The following is a 15884-nucleotide window of genomic DNA, read 5'->3' on the forward strand; positions in this document are numbered from 1 at the left end:
GATGAATATCTGTCAGATATTAGCGCTCTTTATTAGCGCTTAGCGCTCTACTGCTTTAAGATGGCGGCTGTTTACTAACGCTGCCCAGACGCGGCCGAGTCTGTCATTTCGCATCTAGTTCAACATACATGTGATCTCTATGAGACTTATCAGACGCTACCTGCTATCATGCGGGCAGGTATTTAGCAACGTCGGCGTCGTTTGTAGCGGCTGTAGTTTTAAAAGTAGTCCGAGCAAAACGTGATACTTAGAGCTGTCAAAATAAACGATTACTCGAGGTGAATAAAATTCCTCGGATCAATTTTTAAACTCGAGTTACACTAGTTGCTCGAGTATTCGTTTCAGCTCTAATAGACAGCAATTCATGCCAGACATCCCAGGAATCTGACTGAACTTCAGCAGTTTTTTAGAGAAGAATGGGCCAAGATTAGTCCTGATCCATATGCCAGACTGATCTGCAGCTACAGGAAGCGTCTGGTTGAAGCTATTGCTGCCAATGGGGGGGGGGGGGGGGGGGGATACAATCACTTACTTATTTTCCCCCCTTCTGTCATTGTTTGCATACTATCCTCATTATTCTATAAAAACCTATAAATGTTTGGTTGGTTTTAGTTAAAGCAGACGCTGTTTTTTCATCTGTGTGATTTTGACAAAGATCGGCTCACACTGACTGTGATTTTATGCAGAAATGTGAGAAATTCCAAAATGTTCAGATACATTTTCATACCACTGTAGATGGTAGCTTTTGCATTACATGCAAAGCTCCCATCAATAATATCATCATAATTACATATTAATCATATTTTTGGGGACATGTAGATTATGTACCAAATGTGAATGTTATGGCTTACGTGAGGTCTTTATTTTATTTCATTTTTTTTTTTTTTTTATGAACAAAAGTCACTTACCAAACAAAGGGCAGCTCATTTCTTGAAAATCGCGCTTGTATGTTAAATCAACAATGCGTTAATCTCTCTCAAGTGTCAATTTACCAGAACGTATGAATGTTACTTCCTGATGTTGTCGTATTATGCCTCTGTAAAAACTGGAAATTTCCCATTGTGCGACTAATAAAAGCTTCGTCATGCTTTTTCTATTCTGTCAAGTGATATATACTGCAATTTTATACTGAAGGAAAAGTTGTCAAGAGAAAGTTTTCCGAGCGGTTTTGTCAAATACAACAGTCAAAAATCTAATCATAAGAAAGGACTAAAAGGAGAAAAAAAAAACATTTTTTCATGCAACAAGGAGATAGTTTGACTTTCAAAGAGTAGGCAGAGTGAAAAAAAGAAGTCAAGTTTTGGAGGCAGTTCCACATTCCTGAACATCACACACAATAAATACTCACACACAGAGAAAGGAAAAAGGGAGGGAGACGCAAACTGGTCTGACACACTGCCCGAGTTTGACTGTGCGGCCACCCGAACGAAAACAAGCAAGAGCTTGACCACCCCGCTGAGCTGGTGAGTTGGAAAAACTAAACATCTTAACACAATTACTGCAATTTAATACCCAGTTTGTGTTGTTGTTGAATGGATGCTCATGTTGTTCAAAGTAGTGTTGCTCAATTGGTGGCTAAAGGCCAAAAAGTGGCAAACAAAATGAAACTGTTTTGGCTGGTCTGTGAAGAGCTAGTGCAAAATAAATGGCTGAAGGAATTTTCACATGCAGGCAATAAGGGTGTAAGTAAGGAGGACCAAAGCTGCCAAAATTTAAAAACAGGGCTCCACAGCAAAAGTAGGTAACTTTTCAACCTTTATAAAAAAATTTCATCACATTTGTGATGATACATCGACTGATAACTAGTTGAATTACACCTCTTTTATATCTTGAGGGGGTCTACAGTAGGGGAAATAAGTATTTAGTCAACCACCAATTGTGCAAGTTCCCCTACTTGAAAAGATTAGAGAGGCCTGTAATTGTCAACATGGGTAAACCTCAACCATGAGAGACAGAATGTGGAAAAAAACCCAGAAAATCACATTGTTTGATTTTTAAAGATTTCCAAATTAGAGTGGAAAATAAGTACTTGGTCACCGACAAACAAGCAAGATTTCTGGCTGTCAAAGAGATCTAACGTCTTCTAACGAGGTCTAATGAGGCTCCACTCGTTACCTGTATTAATGGCACCTGTTTTAACTAGGGCTGTCAAACAATTAAAATTTTTAATCGAGTTAAATACAGCTTAAAAATTAATTAATGGTAATTAATCACAATTAATCGCAATTCAAACCATCTATAAAATATGCCATATTTTTCTGTAAATTATATATATATATTCTGTAAAATAAATTGTTGGAATGGAAAGATAAGACACAAGATGGATATATACATTCATATACGGTACATAAGGACTGTATTTGTTTATTATAACAATAAATCAACAAGATGGCATTAACATTATTAACATTCTGTTAAAGCGATCCATGGATAGAAAGACTTGTAGTTCTTAAAAGATAAATGTTAGTACAAGTTATAGAAATTTTATATTAAAACCCCTCTTAATGTTTTCGTTTTAATAAAATTTGTAAAATTTTCAATCAAAAAATAAACAAGTAGCCCGCCATTGTTGATGTCAATAATTACTTACACTATGCTCATGGGTGCTGTAGCCTATAAAATCAGTCGCACCCAAGCGCCATCAGAGGGCGGCAAAACTTCATAAAACACAATTAACAAGTGGGCATTTCACTCTACTGTCATTTAAATCTGTCTGAGCGGGACATGTGCGTTAATTGCGTCAAATATTTTAACGTGATTAATTTAAAAAATTAATTACCGCCTGTTAACGCGATAATTTTGACAGCCCTAGTTTTAACTCATTATCGGTATAAAAGAAACCTGTCCACAAACTCAGTCAGTCACACTCCAAACTCCACTATGGCCAAAACCAAAGACCTGTCAAAGGACACCAGAGACAAAATTGTAGACCTGCACCAGGCTGGGAAGACTGAATCTGCAATAGCTACAACGCTTGGTGTAAAGAAATCAACTGTGGGAGCAATTATTAGAAAATGGAAGACATATAAGACCACTGATAATCTCCCTCGATCTGGGGCTCCATGCAAGATCTCACCCCGTGGCGTCAAAATGATAAGAACGGTGAGCAAAAATCCCAGAACCACTCAGGGCGACCTAGTGAATGACCTAAAGAGAACTGGGACCACAGTAACAAGGGCTACTAGCAGTAACACAATGCGCCGCCAGGGACTCAAATCCTGCACTGCCAGAAGTGTCCCCCTGCTGAAGAAAGTACACGTCCAGGCCCGTCTGCGGTTCGCTAGAGAGCATTTGGATGATCCAGAAGAGGACTGGGAGAATGTGTTATGGTCAGATGAAACCAAAATAGAACTTTTTGGAAGAAACACAGGTTCTCGCGTTTGGAGGAGAAAGAATACTGAATTGCATCCGAAGAACACCATACCCACTGTGAAGCATGGGGGTGGCAACATCATGCTTTGGGGATATTTTTCTGCAAAGGGACCAGGACGACTGATCTGTGTAAAGGAAAGAATGAATGGGGCCATGTATCGAGAGATTTTGAGTGAAAATCTCCTTCCATCAGCAAGGGCATGTGGCTGGGTCTTTCAGCATGACAATGATCCCAAACACACAGCCAGGGAGTGGCTTCGTAAGAAGCATTTAAAGGTCCTGGAGTGGCCTAGCCAGTCTCCAGATCTCAACCCCATAGAAAATCTGTGGAGGTAGTTGAAAGTCTGTGTTGCCCAACAACAGCCTCAAAACATCACTGCTCTAGAGGAGATCTGCATGGAGGAATGGGCCAAAATACCACCAACAGTGTGTGAAAAGCTTGTGAAGAGTTACAGAAAACGTTTGGCCTCCGTTATTGCCAACAAAGGGTACATTACAAAGTATTGAGATGAACTTTTGGTATTTACCAAATACTTATTTTACACCATGATTTGCAAATAAATTCTTTAAAAAAACAAACAATGTGATTTTCTGAAATTTTTTCCCCACATTCTGTCTCTCATGGTTGAGGTTTACCCATGTTGACAATTACAGGCCGCTCTAACATTTTCAAGTGGGAGAACTTGCACAATTAGTGGTCGACTAAATATTTATTTGCCTCACTGTATATCGCTTTCACCGGCAAAAATTAACTTTGAGGAGGGTGGCATTAACCCAGCCACACACACAAAAAAAACCTACAAATTATCATGAAGATGGAAGTTGATGCTAACTAAAGATGTCCGGGATGCCGATCGATCGGGTCCAATCACGTCATTTTCAAAGTATCGGAATCGGCAAAAAAATATCGGACATGCCTTTTTTAAAAAATATATATTTATATATATATATATATATATATATATATATATTTTTTTTTTTTATTTTAATCGTTTTCTAATTGTATTTAACGTTACAGACAAAGTGTCTTACACTCATCCAGAGTAGTTTTGGCTTAAAGTAGGGCTATCAAATTTATTGCGTTAACAGTGGTAATTTATTTTTTTTCCATTAATCACGTTAAATAATTATTGCATGCGCTGCACGACCCACTCACGCATTGTCGCGTTCAATCTATAAAGGTGCCATTTTACCTATATATAGAGCAAAAAGGAAGCGTATGATGGGTAGAGAGAATTTTGACAGCCTTTGGAGTCTATTTTTATTTGACCAAAGCCTTACAATCCCCCTCTCAGCACTTGGAAATAACGTGGGAGGCAATGTGGGGAAGAACGGTTGTAGTTGATCATTTTCTTAACACCGTCTATTGTTACCCAAAGCAGAGAAGATATATCAATTGGTGCCACTACGCTGAGTCATGGTTGCACTTCCCATCATGCATTTGGGCAGAACAGTTAAATGGCTACAGTCAGGGGCGGACTGGGACTAAAAAGCAGCCCTGGACTTTGACTCAGCCCAGCCCATAAGAATCGCTATACGAAGGGAAACACAGACCCCATAGGGGGGTCCTGGAACATGCCCCTCCCGGGGGAATTTTTTTTTTTTTTTTTTTTTTTACATTTTATTGTAAAATGCACCAATTTCGTGCACTTTGAGAGAAAAATGAAGAAAATGTGTCTAGACTGTGACTGTCTGACTACGGGCGCTCAAAGTACTGCAAGGCTGAACTGGAGTTGGATTCATTTTCTGTACTAGCTCTATGATCAACCTGAATAAACAAATGAAAGAATTTATTTTTCAAAGCAAGTTTTACGTATCCAATTGATTATAATATATCTCTATAGATCTCTGTCTATAAAATGACTTCATTGTTTATGCCATAATTCAGTGGTCTCCAAACTATTCCACATAGGGCTGCGGCGGGCGCAGGATTTCATTCCAACAAAACAAGACAAAACCTCTGCACCAATCTGGTGTCTTACAAGTGTAATCAGTTGATTGCAGTCAGGTGCTGCTTGTTTTAGCAGAAACTTCATTGGTTAAACTGTCGGTACTCGATCGGTTAAAACAAAAACCAGGCCCCACAGCGGCCCTTGAGGACCGGTTTGGAGACCCCTGCCATAATTAATCTTGCCATACAAATAATAAATTTCAATGAAAATACAATACACATTTCAAGACAAATCCTGTATACATAAACTTCATTAGAAAGTATTAACCAGAAAACAAAACGATATATAAATGATTAATAATGTATATAACATCAATTTAACTACCTAAACTTTAAAGTAAAACCATTCATTTTATTAATATTTTGTTATATTTCTTCTGAATTAATATTGCTATGCTGAGTGTGCATACATTGTTTTACGGCTAAAATATTTTTTCTTAGGAGAGGGATAGTAGGACTAGCATACTGTAACTTGACACGATTGCAAACGGGTACATCGACTAGCTGGCACTAACCCTTTAATTGTCATTTATTTGATTTAAAATGTAGCTACCTGATGGATAACAATTGCCAGTTTACAGAGCAAGTAACCCTCTTCATCCCAATTTACTTGCCCTGCGCTTGTCTGGGGAACTTCCAACAGTTTATCGTTGCCCCCTCCCTCTTCTTTTCTCTCTCCCAGCACCGTCTGCACGTCAGAGCGGCTGCAGCTCCCTCTCACCATCGCCGGGAGCTGAGCTGTTGTTACCCGACGTGGCCGTTGCAGCCAGACTGCTGCTTGCGAAAATATTTGTCGATTTATGACATTTTAATGCTTCACTCTCCAGTTTCTTTAATTTTTTCTCTCTAACCTTCTCCGCGCCACCCTGCTCTTTTCAGTTTTTTTGCCACCACCATCCATATTGTGCATTAACACTCGTCGCTATTTTGCTTCCACAAGGAAGGAACCAATGAAGGCTACTCTGTGCTTTCGTCGTTCCTAGTCTATCAGATTGGCGGTGAAAAGCCAGGCGCATTGCTGCCACCTGTCGGATTGGATGCGAACTGTAGATAATCAGAGGATGGGGGGATAAAAACAGTGATGCATAATGAATGGCGGCCGCCGGCCGTCCAGGGCACCGGCCGTTCTGTGATCCTCCAGAACCCACAGATTACCAGTCCGCCCCTGGCTACAGTATCGTCTACTGAAAACTCAACAAATACACTAGATGGCTATATTTAGTCACAATATACAAAGTCACATTTATCCTTTAAGAATTACAAGTCTTTCTATCCGTGGATCCCTCTCACAGAAAGAATGTTAATAATGTAAATGCCATCTTGAGGATTTATTGTCATACTAAACAAATACAGTACTTATGTACTGTATGTTGAATGTATATATTTGTCCGAGTTTTATTCATTTTTTTATTAATGCATTGTCAAAATGTATATGATCAAGAAAAATTATTGGGAATGATTGGAATAGAATTGGGAGCAACAAAAAAAAAAAAAGCAATCGGATGGGGAAATATCGGGATCGGCAGATACTCAAACTAAAATGATTGGGATCGGGAGCAAAAAAACATGATTGGAACAACCCTAATGCTAACGCTTTCGTGCGAATCCTGCAAGGAAGGCAGAGCGACAGAAACAAAAAGTTTTGTCTGAGAAGGAAAAAGAAAGGACTAGCATATACAGAATAAACATTGCCACGGTTTTCACTCGCTGGCGTGAAGTCGTCAGCGCTGAATAGTTCGGGTGGGCGGGGTGGTTAGCCATGCTAAGCCAAACGGTTACTAACCGTCATGTGCTATTGTTTAACCACAACTGGATTCATTACCTTATTACTTTTCATCTTTCACACAGCCGCTGGAAACAGAAATGTTGTTCAATCCATCTGCAGGCGACCATTATGATTTTACGTCACTATACATGTGTGCGCTGGACCTCATGGGAAACGCAGCGCTGGTCCTCATGGGAAACACAGTCTTCCTTAAGGCAAAACACGACTGCTTTTGTCCACCAGCGTCACTAAAATCGAGCTATACTCAAAAGTCACCAAGTGTTGTTTTAAATGTTGCAATTGGGCCAGGTTGCGAGAGCTGTCGTCTCCTGTTTTCAAGCTGCCATATCTGCTAAAACAACACAGCAGCTTGAGTTGCCAGGATAGTTTTCCGCGATTTGTTTTTATAGTGTGATTTAGCTTATAGCTTTATCAGTAGTTTTGTCGGAAAGGCTCTAATTCTGAACTCGTGAACGAGGTTATTTTCCCCATGCATGACTAAGCATGGCTTGAGCACAAATAACATTCACATTCTTCAGTACAAAATAACAGCAGAGATAGCCCGGAGGACTCGAGAAGTGCTGATTGCGGCACTCTGTCTGCTTTGACTCATTTTTACTTCTACGAGATCATAAAAACACCTAACAAGGCCGTGTCGCAAGTCCGCGTCTAAAACAGATAGTGTTAAAGATTTTAGCAGCCTAAAAAGCAACAGGATGCTACTTTGGAACAAGTTAGCTTGTGACTCACAGCATGCTGCTTGCGCAAGAAAACAGCAACAATTTAAAATATTTTTCCCTACAAAACCTTGGATTTATGGGATCATTTATTATTCGTTTTTACAGCTTACCGGCAAGTCTGAATGTAGAGTTTTCAGTATACTGCTCTACTCTTACGATTATCCTTCAACACAGCAGAAAGAATATATGAGTATATGTTGTATGTGAGTATGTGTTGTGGTTTATGATAAAACCATTGGAAAGTTAATAATTAAGGGTGTAACGGTACATGTATTTGTATTGTATTATCGGTAAGTGGTGCTCGGTTCGGAACGGAGGCGTACCGGACGAGTTTCTGACGTAATCTAACCCTTACTTTTCGAGGCTGTGAGTCGATCAGGTTACAGTTTCTTTGTGTAGATTATATTTACTCAGTCATCTCTACTATAATAAGTACCAACACGGAAGGACAGTATAACCCAGAAACGTCAACGGCGCGACAACGTGGCCGCCGCGAGAACGCAGTGAAACGCGGGCGTTAAAGTCAATCAGCCAATGTACCCCGTTAGAATTAACTGGCATTAGCTACCATATCAACGAATATTTAGTTTTTGTCCACGGTCTTTATGGCTTTCTGTCAAAACAGATAATCTAGCATTGCCACACTTGCCAGCAAATTCCTCACTACTTCCCTTGTAGATTTTTACAGGTGAACGAGCTCAGAAGCACATACCTTTGGGTCAAAGGTTAAATAAATAAATCATTGCATAAGCCACAGGCATGCAAATGACTGCACTTAGCATACGTGACTTTGTTTTGGGGGAATTTAACAAGAACCTACCACATTTTGCTGGCATATTGTGGCGTTCAACAAAAGAGCACAAAAACATTGTCGGCTAGCACAGCTAACAATCGCCTCAGGATCATTAACCCCTCGATGCCTGAATATACAATAAACCCCTTCAGTACCATTGACGACGCTGGACATCGGATCTTGTGGCGCCCAATCATCCTTCTGCTGTGAGTAGAAGCATTGGATGAAACCATAAGTATGTCAATAAACATTAGCATTAGGGATGTCCCGATCGCATAATTTTTCACCCGAGTCCGACACGTTTGTGCCTTTGATTGAAGAGCTACCGAGGTTTCTCTGGCCAGATCAAAGCTACAAAGCTGTCACTCATCGTTACCTTTAAGTACCAAACGCTAGTTGCACAGGTAACCAAGAAAAACAGTTTGGTCGCACTGCTTAGCAGGAGGGAAGGTGAGAGGCTGTGGCACTGTGCGAGCATATAGCCGAAAACCAAATATTTTTTAGTATTAAAAACCTGATCCTTTTCATCCGATTCTGATCCTCTGAAAACTGGCGCGATTCGCCAGATTTACGATCACGTGATCAGATCGAGGACAACCCTAAATAGTATAGATGAAAAATACTAGAAAGAAAATTGAAACATACAGCTAAAAATTTGAAAACCCTCATATTTAAAAATACAAAATCAAATATATATAGTTTTTAAAAACAAAAATAATAACATGACAAAAGGAGGAATTAATAATTTTTTAATTCTTTAATTTTAATCATTTTTATATATGTATGTAATTTTTGTGACCTATTATAATTTTATTTTTATTTGATTTTCTATATTTTTTTCAATTTCTTTTATTTTTAATTTTTTTTAGGGCTGTCAAAATGATCGCATTAACAGGTGTTAATTAATTTTTTAAATTAATCACGTTATAATATTTGACGCAATTAACGCACATACCCCGCTCAAATAGATTAAAATGACAGCAGTGTAATGTCCGCTTGTTACTTGTTTTTTGTTGTTTGGGGCCCTCTGCTGGTGCTTGGGTCCAAATGATTTTATGGGTTTGGGGAGTGAGCATGGTGTAATTATTGACATCAACAATGGCGAGATACTAGTTTATTTTTTGATTGAAAATTTTACTAATTTTAAATAAACGAAAACATTAAGAGGGGTTTTAATATAAAATTTCTATAACTTGTACTAACATTTATCTTTTAAGAACTACAAGTCTTTCTATCCATGGATCGCTTTAAGAGAATGTTAATAATGTTAATGCCATCTTGTTGATTTATTGTTATCATAAACAAATACAGTACTTATGTATCGTATGTTGAATGTATATATCCGTCCTGTGTCTTATCTTTCCATTCCAACAATAATTTACAGAAAAAAAGGCATATTTTATAGATAGTTTGAATTGCGATTAATTACGATTAATTTTTAAGCTGTAATTAACTCGATTAAAAATTTTAATCGTTTGACAGCCCTAATTTTTTTGTATTCAGAACTTACCTATTTTTAGTTGTATTTTTATTAGTTTTCTCTATTTAGTCTCTTTTTTTTTAGCTATTATTATTTTCAAGTACCTATACATTCCTCAATACTTTTTAATTTATTTTGCAAATATTCACTGTCAGTGACGATGATAAACATCTGATCATGTAGTTTTTAAAGACTCTTTAACCCTTGTATTGTGACCCCAACACAATCCGTGAGTAGTCATGTGATAATGTCTGTAGAATGAGCTGGAGCTCAGCAAACTAGTTACACTTACGCACCACTAGGGGGGACAAAGTGTGCCAAAATGTGTGTTGGGGGGGGGGGGGGGGGGTTAACACGATATGGCAAAATACTGTGGTATGGTTACTGTATGTTTCACACTTCTGAGATTTGATTTGATTGTGTATTGTGACTAGGCATCCCGTCCCTAAGGTATCAGCTATTTATCATTGTCAGTGAGTCAGCTGTGCAACACGATGACTGGAGGAGGTGAAACTCCTTAACTTTTTACGGGAATACTTCGACTACAGAAAAGTTAGACGGCCGCAGCTTAGAGGAGGAGGGCCAACCAAAATGTAAAACATGGCTGCCGTGGAGGCAAAACCTCCAATATGATTTCGCATTTATACAAAATTAAAGGTTAGTAAACACTCTCATGAACGTTTCCCACCAGCTACGAGAGTTAACTCCAGAGTGTTTAGTATCTAGCAATGGTAAAATGTGTTTTTTTCTTCTCTCTGGCAACTGTTTTGAGAAAGAGGGCGTGTGTATAAGGTAAACATGACACGAGTCATACATACATGCTTTTTATGGAAAATAATTCAATTTTTTTTTTCTGATGGTAATAATGTTGAGCTGTTGCTGTGGGTTTAGTCCCACCTAATGGACTGCATTTATTTTAGGGCTGCAGCTATTGAATGTTTTAGTAATCAAGTAATCGACTGACGATTCTATCGATTAATCGAGTACCGTAATCAAATAAAACATTTTTTTTAGGTAAGGGAGATTAGGTAAGAGCAATTATAAATATACACGAGAAAACAAGAGATTTCATCTTATATTAAACCATTTTCAGTCAATGTCTATTTTCAATGTACATATTTCTTACTTGAAAATATCATTACGCTTGATAACAGACATCACTCAAAAGTTAGGTGTTTTTCCTCACGTGTTTAAATTGAATTTCCATTTGTGTCAAGTTATTTTTAAGTTCTAGTTAAGTTTTAAGTTAGTCTAAACTAAGTTCTGATAGGATTTTGAGTTTTTGCAGTGTTCAAAATAAATGTATGATACCTGCTGTATTGGAGCACATTAGTGACCAGTGCTACTTGGTGTTTTATCCAGCAATGACTACTGAGCTAAAATTGACAGTGAGCATTATTAAGTTTTATTTTACACCCTCACCACTCTACAGCGCCATGTTTTCACAGATTAAATAAAGCCTGTACAGTTGTGATCAAAAGTTTACATACACTTGTGAAGAACATAATGTCATGGCTCTCTTGAGTTTCCAATTATTTCTACAACTCTGATTTTTCTCTGATAGAGTGAATGGAACAGATACTTCTTTGTCACAAAAAACATTGATGAAGTTTGGTTCTTTTATGACTTTATTATGGGTGAACAGAAAAAAGTGATCAAATCTGCTGGGTCAAAAATATACATACAGCAGCGCTAATATTTGGTAACATGTCCCTTGGCCATTTTCACTTCAATTAGGTGCTTTTGGTAGCCATCCACAAGCTTCTGGCAAGCTTCTGGTATAATCTTTGAGCACTCCTCTTGACAGAATTGGTGCAGTTCAGTTAAATTTGATGGTTTTCTGACATGGACTTGTTTCTTCAGCATTGTCCACAAGTTCTCAATGGGGTTTGAGTCAGGACTTTGGGAAGGCCATTCGAAAACCTTAATTCTAGCCTGATTTAGCCATTCCATTACAACTTTTGATGTGTGTTTGGGGTCATTGTCCTGTTGGAACACCCAACTGCGCCCAAGACCCAATCTTCGGGCTGATGACGTTAGGTTATCTTGAAGAATTTGAAGGTAATCCTCCTTCTTCATTATCCCATTTACTCTCTGTAAAGCACCAGTTCCATTGGCATCAAAACAGCCCCACAGCATAATACTACCACCACCGTGCTTGACGGTAGGCATGGAGTACTTGGGGTTAAAGGCCTCACCTTTTCTCCTCCAAACATATTGCTGGGCATTGTGGCCAAACAGCTCGATTTTTGTTTGGTCTGAACTTTCCTCCAGAAGGTCTTATCTTTGTCCATGTGATCAGCAGCAAACTTCAGTCGAGCCTTAAGGTGCCGCTTTTGGAGCAAGGGCTTCCTTCTTGCACGGCAGCCTCTCAGTCCATGGAGATGCAAAACACGCTTGACTGTGGACACTGACATCTGTGTTCCAGCAGCTTCTAATTCTTGGCAGATCTTCTTTTTGGTGATTCACGGTTGAATCTTCACCCTCCTGACCAATTTTCTCTCAGCAGCAGGTGATAGCTTGCGTTTTCTTCCTGATCGTGGCAGTGACAAAACAGTGCCATGCACTTTATACTTACAAACAATTGTTTGCACTGTTGCTCTCGGGACCTGCAGCTGCTTTGAAATGGCTCCAAGTGACTTTCCTGACTTGTTCAAGTCGCTTTTTCAGATCCATGTATGTATATTTTTGACCCAGCAGATTTGATCACTTTTTCTGTTAACCCATAATAAAGTCATAAAAGAACCAAACTTCATGAATGTTTTTGGTGAAAAAGAAGTATCTGTTCCAATCACTCTATCAGAGAAAAATCAGAGTTGTAGAAATAACTGGAAACTCAAGAGAGCCATGACATTATGTTCTTCACAAGTGTATGTAAACTTTTGACCACAACTGTATGTAAGACACGTTAGCCACGCATCGACAGTGGTCATAATTAATCGAAACACAGCCCTCCAAAGGGCTAACGTTACGTGAGCGAGTGACAGTAATATTTATTAGCGCTGAGAAGTCTATTGCTTAAAGATGGCGGCTGTTTACTAACGCTGCCAAGACGCGGCCGAGTCTGTCAGTTCGCATCTAGTTCTAAATACATGTGATATCTATCAGACGCTACCTGCTACCACTGTAGCATCACGCGGGCGTAGTTTTTAGCAACGTTGTAGCAAGTTTGTAGCGTCTGTCAGATGCAGTAAGTTTTTTTTTTTTTTAATTGCTTCTTCTTCTACGCACGTTACGTCAGCACGTTGTCCCGCATTAAAAGTAGTGAGAGCAAAACGTGATGCTTAGAGCTGGCAAAATTAAACAATTCCTCAAGGTGAATAAAATTACTCGGATTGGTTTTTAAACTCCAGTTGCTCGAGTATTCGTTTCAGCTCTATTTTATTTATAATATTTCAGGAATTAAATTTTTTTTTTCAAATTTTTAATTTTAACTCAATGTTATACATATGTTCCAATTTTGTAATATGTTTTGAAAAATAAAAATCCTATTCAATGGAAAACAAGTTATCGCAAAGTAACACATTTTAGAGCCAATTGCAATTCCATGATACTGTGAAACTGTGATATTTTTGCTTAACTCGTTCACTCCCAGTCATTTTCACCGGAGCAATCCCCTTTGCTCCCGGCCGTTTTACTGGATTTTGACTGATTTTGCAAGGCCCACAGAAAATTCTATTGCGATAATAAGGAAAAATATTGCAATAAAATAATGCAACCGGTTAAACTTGAGAGTAGCTGAGATCTGTCATGACAAAATATCGCTTCAATGATATCTGGCGCCATCAAGCGTCGTGAACGAGGAAAGTAGCTGAGATCTGTCATGACGGAACATCGCTTCAATGATATCTGGCGCCATCCAGCATCGTGAATGGGTATAATGTCTAGACCGCGAATATAAGACGAGCCCCTCTTTTTCAATCTTATTTCAATGCAAAAAAAACACCGTCTTATATTCGGGCCAATACCGTAACTTTGACTTTAACACAGCTATTTTTTTGCTTTTGTGACATCCCAAACATCTGAATAATGTTTTCCTTTTACAAAATAACATAAACAACAAGACAAATAGAGCTTTTGATAGCAAAGTAACACTTTATTTACACATAACTACACTATTGAACTGAGAGATGACACTGTTGTGGCCGCGGCTGCGCGGTAAATTTTTCCCTCATCATCGCCTCTCATCAAGATAGATTTTTTTTTTTATCTTTCTTTTGTAGTGACCACTACCTCATAATAGAATTCACCTTGGGAACTTGTGTGGGGCATGTGCCTTGTGTTTTATATCGTTCTCCACATTTTTCTCACGCTTCTTACTTCTCCCAACTTCCGTTTCCTGACTATTTCTCTTCATTCACTTCCTTACATGGTCAAATATGAGTTCTTACCAAATGCGCTACTGCCCTCCAGTGGCCAGTTTCATTGCTTTAAAATGGATTTTGAGCATTGTGCTTTGGAGCAAAGTTGCATCAGAACCTAGAGATGTCTCTTGTGGAAAAAAACGTAAAAGACGTACAAATACGTTTTTGGGACACTGAAACAATTAAAAATAGAACGTATTTATACGTTTTTGGGAACAAATGAATTAAGACTATTATACCGTCAGAATCTCACACTGGCACATGCCTAATTTTGACCGAAGCACAATACATGGGATAAAGAGTCTTTAACCCTCATATTGTGTTTGGGGTCAGAATGGACCCATTTTCAAGTTTGGTTATGTCAAAATACTCAATGTCAAATACTCCATGCCCTGGCCCTTCCCTACCTTTGCGATCTTCTCCGTCTAAACAATCCAACCCGTTCACTTCGCTCTACCACTATTCTTCCCCTCTCCGTCCCCCATGTCCGCCTCTCCACCTTTGGTTCCAGAGCTTTTAGTCATTGCGCCCCCCAGCTCTGGAACTCCCTACCCCCTGATCTCCGCAGCATATCTACTCTATCACTTTTCAAACCTAGACTGAAAACACACCTGTTCACTCTTTCTTACCCACCATAACCCCAAACTGTTATATTTTTACTTCTTTTAATTGTGCTTTTAATTTTTTATCCTTTTAATACCTTTTTATCGTACTGTGATTCCATGTCTCTTGTGAAGCATCTTTGTGTGTTTTGAAAAGCGCTCTAGAAATAAAATGTATTGTTATTATTATTATAAAAGAACTCATGTATTTTGCTTAACCCAAAAACAATATACTGCAAAGGTTGAGTATTTTCAGTTGGAGTCATAAAACACAATACAAGAGTTAAAGAGTCTCTAAAAGAGTGTCACTCGTAGACGTCCCATCCATTTGAAGTGGGAGGGCTAGCAACGGAAAAATAGTGCCAGCCACCCACTTTAAATTGATCAGACACCGACCTCCATCAATGCCAGCCAGCTGTCTGAACTTCCAGCTACGATGCATCATGCATGTGAACCTATTGACAGGAAATGAATAACACAATAGAGCACATGACCCAGTTTTTCCAAAGCTACCCCTTTATTGATTGACGCAGCAATGCCAATGTGTCACTCAGATAAAGCCTGACCATTCCTCCCACTGATAAGCTCCAGAGCAAGATGCATCAAAACTTCCTCCATGTGACTCAGTCTTACCAAAGCTACCGTACCAGTTAATAGTAAACCAGCCCAAGGACACACATTCACACAATACAGATTCTTGCCCACACAGGAAACTGTTTCACCCTTCAGAAATACCCTGTCAAAACCCACAGATTTCGTTGAAAACATTTGCAGGTCAAGTAGTTCAATGCGTGGAAACTGGCAAACTAATAAGGCG

At 38.8% G+C, this 15884-nt stretch overlaps 1 protein-coding gene across 1 annotated transcript in view; it reads left to right on the plus strand.

Annotated features, from left to right (window-relative positions):
• The first annotated feature begins 1357 nt into the window (after positions 1 to 1357).
• Positions 1358 to 15884, plus strand: part of LOC130915340 (toll-like receptor 2 type-1) — a 47236-nt gene continuing 32709 nt past the window's right edge. Inside the window, exon 1 of the mRNA XM_057835300.1 lies at positions 1358 to 1463. The gene's annotated coding sequence lies outside the window, so the exon portion shown is untranslated. The remainder of the gene's footprint in view (positions 1464 to 15884) is intronic.

The sequence above is a fragment of the Corythoichthys intestinalis genome, chromosome 4, assembly GCF_030265065.1.
Source record: "Corythoichthys intestinalis isolate RoL2023-P3 chromosome 4, ASM3026506v1, whole genome shotgun sequence".
Classification (NCBI taxonomy): domain Eukaryota; kingdom Metazoa; phylum Chordata; class Actinopteri; order Syngnathiformes; family Syngnathidae; genus Corythoichthys; species Corythoichthys intestinalis.